Genomic DNA, 9,402 nt, shown 5'->3' on the forward strand with positions numbered 1-9,402 from the left:
TTTTCACCAAAGCTTGTACAGTAGGACCAACTTTGCCCATCATAAAAACTTGATTCCTACATAGCCCAAGTATTGGGAGGGTGGCATCTAACCAATCACATACCTTAACTTCCAAAAGGTTTTCCTTCCCTCTTGACCAATTCCTTTGGCAAACATAAACCCCATTCCAACTACATTATGAGAACCAAATAGCAAGGGGGTCGACGATTGAAGGAATTGTTTGAGCTGCCACATAACGAAACCGCCAGTTGTCACGAATATCTCCATTTTCCATTTCAATTGGAAAATGCAGTCAGATGTCACAATATTTTAATTCAAATCTTGACCTTTATGACACAAATATTTCACCAACATTTCAAACTCATTGTTTTCAAATTCGCAAATTCAAACTAGAACACAACATATTATCCAAATGAAGCAAATATTCCAAATAAAATGATGAAAAGATCCTACGGAGCCCTGTCGTTGCACCACCCTCCATCAACTTCTGTCATGGCATCTACATTGGGTGCTCTCATGTACTCCTCTTCAAAGAACTAATCACACCCTTGTAAATTTCTTCACACGGATGATGACAAGATCTTCACCAATGCGGGCATATTCATCTGCATACCTTTTTTTTATCCTAATATTCATCTGCATATTTTTATTTAAAAGGGGCATTTTATTACTTAAAAGATTTAAGCATTACACCCGGCCTTTGCATAACTAAGATACACACAGCCAACAAGATTCTCTCACACAAACAAAAAAAAGGTGAAACATAAAGAGACATGTAGAGTTTGTATAACGTCTAAATCGGAAGGGGGGCAATCCTAAGATCATGCTTCCACCTATGTTGGGTAAAAGTATCCCTCGTCGTAGCCTCCAATCGTGTAACGTGGGATTTATGTAGGCCGCAGAATCTTTTTTTAATACTGCGTTGGCGGGGTATTGAACTCAAGACTTCCTTGCTCTGATACTATATTAAGTTCATGCTTCAGTCAACTCATCCAAAAATCCAGACTAGTGAAAAGAAACGGGCAATATATTTCAACACACACCTCCAAATTGCACTTACCCGAAACTCCATATGCATTGCCATGACACACTTCTGAATTGCACTTGCGCCATGTTGTCGAATTGCATTCGTCTTCTGATGGAATATATACCATCATGCTATTCAACAACAATTACTATGCTTATAAAATTCTCTGCCGACATTATGAAACGTCTCCAAACATGATACCAATGCTAACATACATCACGTGGATTTAAGATTTAGCGATAGGCATCTCTCGAGCGATGCTACACTTACAGGCAAATTTTTACAGATTTGAGCTTACGGACAAAGATGGCATTATCAAATTGGAGGGAGTAGGGCCCCACCCCGGGAATTCAGGGGGGTGGGATGGATTAGCCACTGCCAGCTCCGTCCGTATGCTTGTTTCCGTAAGTGAAGCAATTTCGGCATCACACACATGAATTGTTCACAAGGTCCAGAAGTGCATGAATTGTTTAAGTCTACAAAAGCTGGCTGTAGCAGAAGGGTGGGATGGGAGAGCAGAGGCGACGAAGAAAGAGGAGATCAGTGCTCAATCGATCAGGGGCATGGTGTGTTGAGTGTACGATGACAACAAGGGCAGCAGAAGGCAAGACAACATGGCGATGGGAGAGGAAGCACTGCGCTCGATCGGCCCGACGATGTCCATGCGACCGATCGGGAAAGGATTAGGGGAGACGAACCACCAAATTATGAGAATCAATTAGCAAGGGGGTGGACGGTTGAAAGAATTGCTCGAGCTGCCCCCGTAAGGCTACTCATAGTGGGAAATATCGTATACTAATATCATATGCTTGATACTAGTATATGATACTATCTTCGTAGTACATAATATCATAAAGTAGTATCATAGCTGACCATATTTATTGTTATGCATGACATAAAATAGCATAACATTTAACATGATACAGTACCTATCTATGTTACTATAAACCTCTCTTTCTTCTTTAATTGTGTGCCACATAAGCATGTTTGCTAGTCCCAAGTGCATGTTACCAGTTATGTTACCCCACTATGGCCAGCCTAATGAAACCACTAGTACTCGCAAATATCCAAAACATTAACGTACGCATCATGGGCGCCCGTTCGCGCGTTCCACGTCATCACAGTTGCGCAAAAAAAGGCGTTAGCGATTGGCAGAGAGAGAGAAAAGGGGATCGGGGGGTCAAGCGAGAATTTATTCCTTTTGCTCTTCCTCCACACGCAACCTTCTCTCCTCTCTTCTCCTTAGAAACAGTGCCACCGCCCGCGACTCAACCCGCCCAACTCCGCCTATGACTCAGCCCGCGTCTCCATGGCGTTTGGTTCCGCCACGCCCCACCGTCTCCTCTCTGGTCTGCCCGTGGCGGCCGTCGTGTCTGGTCCTGTGACGTGCCGATCCGGCGGCACCGCGGCCGGGTGCGATCTGGAAAACCAGCGGGCGGTGGTGCACGGTATGGGCGGCGGCGACCTGTGCGTCCCCGGTGCTGCACTGATGCCTCCTTCCTCCGTCTCCCAGGTCCAAGGAGACTCTCTCATAGCCAATCTCCAGCCCTTCCTCCTTGATCGACTCTCTCCTCCTCTGTAGAAGTAGCACATTGTCGCTCTCAAAGTGGTCGACGCCGACGAGGACTCGGTCATGTTGTATCGACGGCGAGTGGGGGTAGCCATCTCGAGCCGTCTCAACAGCGGTTGCTGGAACTCGACGTTGGCGATTGATACGTCTCCAACGTATCCATAATTTTTGATTGCTCCATGCTACTTTATCTACTGTTTTGGACTATATTGGGCTTTATTTTCCACTTTTATATTATTTTTGGGACTAACCTATTAACCGGAGGCCCAGCCCAGAATTGTTGTTTTTTGCCTATTCCAGTGTTTCAAAGAAACGGAATATCAAACGGAGTCCAAACGGAATGAAACCTTCGGGAACGTGATTTTCTCACCGAACGTGATCCAAGAGACTTGGACCCTACTGCAAGAAGTGCCAGAGGCGGTCACGAGGGTGGAGGGCGCCCCCCCTGGGCGTGCCCCCCTACCTCGTGGGCCCCCTGTTGCTCCACCGACGTACTCCTTCCTCCTATATATACCTACGTACCCCCGACAGATCAGAGAGGGAGCCAAAAACCTAATTCCACCGCCGTAACCTTCTGTATCCACGAGATCCCATCTCGGGGCCTGTTCCGGAGCTCCGCCGGAGGGGGCATCTACCACGGAGGGCTTCTACATCAACACCATAGCCTCTTCGATAAAGTGTGAGTAGTTTACTTCAGACCTTCGGGTCCATAGCTAGTAGCTAGATGGCTTCTTCTCTCTTTTTGGATCTCAATACAATGTTCTCCCCCTCTCTTGTGGAGATCTATTCGATGTAATCTTCTTTTTGCGGTGTGTTTGTTGAGACCGATGAATTGTGGGTTTATGATCCAGTATTATCTATGGAAATATTTGAATCTTCTCTGAATTCTTTTATGTATGATTGAGTTATCTTTGCAAGTTTCTTCGAATTATCCGTTTGGTTTGGCCAACTAGATTGGTAGTTCTTGCAATGGGAGAAGTGCTTAGCTTTGGGTTCAATCTTGAGGTGTCCTTACCCAGTGACAGAAAGGGTTGCAAGGCACGTATTGTATTGTTGCCATCGAGGATAACAAGATGGGGTTTTTATCATATTGCATGAATTTATCCCTCTACATCATGTCATCTTGCTTAAGGCGTTACTCTATTTTTAACTTAATACTCTAGATGCATGCTGGATAGCGGTCGATGAGTGGAGTAATAGTAGTAGATGCAGAATCGTTTCGATCTACTTGTCTCGGACGTGATGCCTATATACATGATCATTACCTAGATATATTCATAACTATGCTCAATTCTGTCAATTGCTCAACAGTAATTTGTTCACCCACCGTAGAATATCTATGCTCTCGAGAGAAGCCACTAGTGAAACCTATGGCCCCCGGGTCTATTCTCATCATATCAATCTCTATCGCTTTATTTACTTGCTTGTTTTTACTTTGCCTTTTACTTTTCACTTTGCATCTATCTATCAAAAATACCAAAAATATTATTTATCATCTCTATCAGATCTCACTCTCGTAAGTGACCGTGAAGGGATTGACAACCCCTAATCGCGTTGGTTGCGAGTAGCTATCGTTTTGTGTAGGTACGAGGGACTTGTGTGTGGTCTCCTACTGGATTGATACCTTGGTTCTCAAAAACTGAGGGAAATACTTACGCTACTTTACTGCATCATGCTCTCCTCTTCGGGGAAAACCAACGCAGTGCTCAAGAGGTAGCAGCGATGAGTCCGGGGTGGCCCGCTCAAGGCTTTCAGCCGGAGATCCTCGGGTCGCTCGCGTCGTTGCTACCCTCTGCCTCTCTCGCACACATCACTCGCACCATCGCTACACTCTCCATTCTCTTCTCGTGCTTTTCCATTGTCCCGACGGTGACCTACAGTGCTGCTAAATGGCTATGACGCAATCTGTGGCGTCCCCCAGTCCCTTCTCCCCTGCAGCAGCCTTGACAATATGGTCTTCCTCCTCTCCCAGTCCCCTAATTTCTAGGCTTTTGAAATTGGCTCAATAGCTAATTCACGGCCCATAACTTTGTGTATGTAAAATGACAAGTTGCTACTGAATTAAAATTCTACCAGTTGAATGCCCAATGACCATCTGAAAGGTTATACTTCACCACTGCAGATCTAATTGCATTGTTATAGTTCAGATTAAGGATGGAATTAAGCAAGTCCAAATTTTGTTACAATATCTATTGTAATTGTTTACCTTTGTTCTATCTATGTGTTTCTATGGCACTTCAGAATGCTCATACCTCGTATCTTTTATGACAAATCTAGATGCCTAGATGAGGATACAATTGTTGTTCTGCCATCAGATGTAATGTATGCATTATGCGAAGCCTGCATGGGCAACAACAGAGTGCATTGGGTATTGGGTAGCAGAGTTCATAAAACATTTGTACTGAACCTGAACATGCAGTGGTTGTTTACTAAATTTTTAGTTGTAACAATAAGTAGGATAAGATGCAAATGTGCTCTCTGACACTACAACCGGATCAACCTCCTAAAAGTGAAAGTGACACTGGGTTCAAGATGTAAGATAGTGTGGTAGTCAACCAGGATAAGAGGTGCAGATCGTAAGTGACCAATTGTGTATTGACTAAGCTACTCTCTGATGACCCACAAGTATAGGGGATCTATCTTAATCCTTTCGATAAGTAAGAGTGTCGAACCCAACGAGGAGCAGAAGGAAATGAAAAGCAGTTTTCGGTAAGGTATTCTTTGCAAGCACTAAAATTATCGGTAACAGATAGTTTTGTGATAAGATAATTCATAATGGGTAACAAGTAACAAAGGTAAACAAGGTGCAGCAAGGTGGCCCAATCCTTTTTGTAGCAAAGGACAAGTGTCGGTGTCAAAACCGGCGGATCTCGGGTAGGGGGTCCCGAACTGTGCGTCTAGGCGGATGGTAACAGGAGACAAGGGACACGATGTTTTACCCAGGTTCGGGCCCTCTTGATGGAGGTAAAACCCTACGTCCTGCTTGATTAATATTGATGATGTGTGTAACAAGAGTAGATCTACCACGAGATCAAGGAGGCTAAACCCTAGAAGCTAGCCTATGGTATGATTGTTGTTCGTCCTAAGGACTAAAGCCATCCGGTTTATATAGACACCGGAGAGGGCTAGGGTTACACAGAGTCGGTTACAATGGTAGGAGATCTACATATCCGTATCGCTAAGCTTGCCTTCCACACCAAGGAAAGTCCCATCCGGACACGGGACGACGTCTTCAATCTTGTATCTTCATAGTCTTGGAGTCCGGCTGATCATGATAGTTCGGCTGTCCGGACACCCCCTAGTCCGGGACTCCCTCAGTAGCCCCCGAACCAGGCTACAATGACGACGAGTCCGGTGCATATGTTGTCTTCGGCGTTTGCAAGGCAGGTTCTCCTTCATGTTTCATGTGTCTGTCGGATAGTGTCCGGTTTCTTCATAAATGTTGCGCTCCTTGGCTTCTACGTCCAATAATGGCCTTCTTCCACGTGTCGTACGAATGCGAAAAGCCAGGGTATTCTTACGTTTTACCCCCTAGCTGCGCGAATAAGCCGCCTATAAGAGAGGCGAGGATCCAGATCCAAATCACACCATCCTCCTTCCGCAAGTACTTATCGAGGCGCATCTGACGAAAAATCCATTCCAACATGGATAGTCGACGCGGCTCCTCTTCTCGCGCTCCCAGTCCTCAGCGAGGAGATTGGAGGAGATGCTCAGTCCCGCATAGCGAGTTAGTGACGCTCCAAACAGAGGGATACCTTCCCCCAGCCTTTATGGTTCCGGTTCGAGCCGGACTGGCCACCTACAAGGGTGGGAAGCAGGCGGAGAAAGCACCAATGACCTGGACAAACTCTTATATAAAGCAAAGCGCTCCCGAGGACAAACGGGAATTACTGTCAAGCTAGTTTTCATCATGCTCATATGATTCACGTTCGTTACTTTGATAATTTGATATGTGGGTGAACCGGTGCTTGGGTACTGCCCTTCCTTGGACAAGAATCCCACTTATGATTAACCCCTCTCGCAAGCATCCGCAACTACGAAAGAAGAATTAAGGTAAACCTAACCATAGCATGAAGCATATGGATCCAAATCAGCCCCTTACGAAGCAACGCATAAACTAGGGTTTATGCTTCTGTCACTCTAGCAACCCATCATCTACTCATTACTTCACAATCCCTTCCCCTAGGACCAAATCATGTTTAAGTGTCATGTAGTCGACGTTCACATAACACCACTAGAGGAGAGACAACATACATCTCATCAAAATATCGAAAGAATACCAAATTCACATGATTACTTATAACAAGACTTCTCCCATGTCCTCAAAAACAAACATAACTACTCACAAATCATATTCATGTTCATAATCAGAGGGATATTAATATGCATTAAGGATCTGAACATATGATCTTCGACCGAATAAACCAACTAGCATCAACTACAAGGAGTAATCAACACTACTAGCAAGCCACATGTACCAATATGAGGTTTTGAGACAAAGATTGGATACAAGAGATGAACTAGGGTTTGAGAGGAGATCGTGCTGGTGAAGATGTTGACGGAGATTGACCCCCTCTCAATGAGAGGATTGATGGTGATGATGATGGCGATGATTTCCCCCTCCCGGAGGGATGTTTCCCCGGTAGAACAACTTCGCCGGAGCCTAGATTGGTCCTACTCAGGTTCCGCCTCGAGACGGCAGCGCTTCATCCCGAAAGCTTCCTTATGATTTTTTTTCCAGGGCAAAAGACATCATATAGCAGAAGATAGGCATCGGGGGCCTGCCAGGTGGCCCACGAGGTAGGGGGGCACGCCCCCCACCCTCGTGGCTGGTGGGTGCCCCCCCTCTGGTGCTTTCTTCGCCCAATATTTTTAATATATTCCAAAACTGACTTTCATGGAGTTTCAGGACTTTTGGAGTTGTGCAGAATATGTCTCTAATATTTGCTCCTTTTCCAGCCCAGAATTCCAGCTGTCGGCATTCTCCCTCTTCATGTAAACCTTATAAAATAAGAGAGAAAAGGCATACGTATTGTGACATAATGTGTAGTAACATCCCATAATGTAATAAATGTTGATATAAAAGCATGATGCAAAATGGACGTATCAACTCCCCCAAGCTTAGACCTCGCTTGTCCTCAAGCGAAAGCCGATATCGGAAAATATGTCCACATGTTTAGATATAGAGGTGTCGATAAAATAAAATACGGACATGAGGGCATCATGATCATTCTTAGAACAACAACGTATATATTGTCATATGATTTCTTATGCTAAAGTAACAATCTGTTCACAATATAAACTATGAACCAGAAACTTCATTGAAAACTAGCAAACTATAACCTTAGTCATTGAAGCAATTGCAATTTATCATAACATTGGAAAGAGTCAACATAAGAGTTTTTCAGCAAGCCCACATACTCAACTATCATTTAGTCTTTCATAGTTTCTAACACTCACGTGATACTTATGGGTATGAAGTTTCAATCGGACACAGAGAAAGATAGGGGCTTATAGTTTCGCCTCCCAACCTTTTACCTCAAGGGTAATGTCAACAATAATACTTTGTGAAAACCTACATCCAAGTGGATATATATATCAGGATCTTTCCAACACATAGTGCTTGCCAAAGGATAAAGTGTAAAAAGGAAATGTGAAGATCACCATGACTCTTGTATGAAGGTAGAAGGTAAACATAAAAGATAGACCCTTCGCAGAGGGAAGTAGAGGTTGTCATGCGCTTTTATGGTTGGAGGCACAAAATCTTAATGCAAAAGAACGTCACTTTATATTGCCACTTGTAATAAGGACCTTTATTATGCAGTCCGTCGCTTTTATTTCTTCCATATCACAAGCTCGTATAAAGCCTATTTTCTTCACACTAATAGATTACACATATTTAGAGAGCATTTTTTATTGCTAGCACCGATGACAACTTACTTGAAGGATTTTACTCAATCCATAGATAGGTATGGTGGAATCGCATGGCAAAAGTGGGTTTAGGGATGTTTGAGTTTAGCTAGCATGAGGGGGAAAGGCAAGCTCAACATGGTGGATGATCCATGACAATATAATTTATTCGGATATAAGAAAACATAACCCATTACGTTGTCTTCCTTGTCCAACATCAACTTTTTAGCATGTCATATTTTAATGAGTGCTCACAATCATAAAATATGTCCAAGATAGTATATTTATATGCGAAAACCTCTCTTTCTTTATTACTTCCTATTAATTGCAACGATGACCAAAACTATGTTTGTCAACTATCAACAACTTTATTCATCATACTCTTTATATGTGAAGTCATTACTCTCCATAAGATCAATATGATCTTTTTATTTCTTTTTATTCTTTCTTTTATTCCTTCAATATCATAGCAAGATAGCAAAAGCCCCCGACTCAAAACTAATCTTTATTATATATAGCTCACGAACTTGATTACATAGATAGAGATCGAAACAAAACTCTAAGCTAGATCATACTAAACTTCATTCTACTAGATCAAGATATAACCAAAAGGATCAAACTAAGAAAAACAGTAAGGATAGAAGTGTGATGGTGATACGATACCGGGGCACCTCCCCCAAGCTTGGCAGTTGCCAAGGGGAGTGCCCATACCCATGTATTTATGCCTCTTTCTTCGGAGGTGGTGATGATGGAGTTGTTGATGATGTAGGCTTGTTCCTTAGCTTGCGCTTGAAGATGTCATGGTGATCTAGATCTGTCAGAAAAACAGCTCGAAACAAAAGCAGAGGATTTTGTTGTGGTACGGGGGTCAAAACCTTCGGGAGATTATATAATG

The sequence above is a fragment of the Triticum dicoccoides genome, chromosome 5B (assembly GCF_002162155.2).
Source record: "Triticum dicoccoides isolate Atlit2015 ecotype Zavitan chromosome 5B, WEW_v2.0, whole genome shotgun sequence".
Taxonomy (NCBI): Eukaryota; Viridiplantae; Streptophyta; class Magnoliopsida; order Poales; family Poaceae; genus Triticum; species Triticum dicoccoides.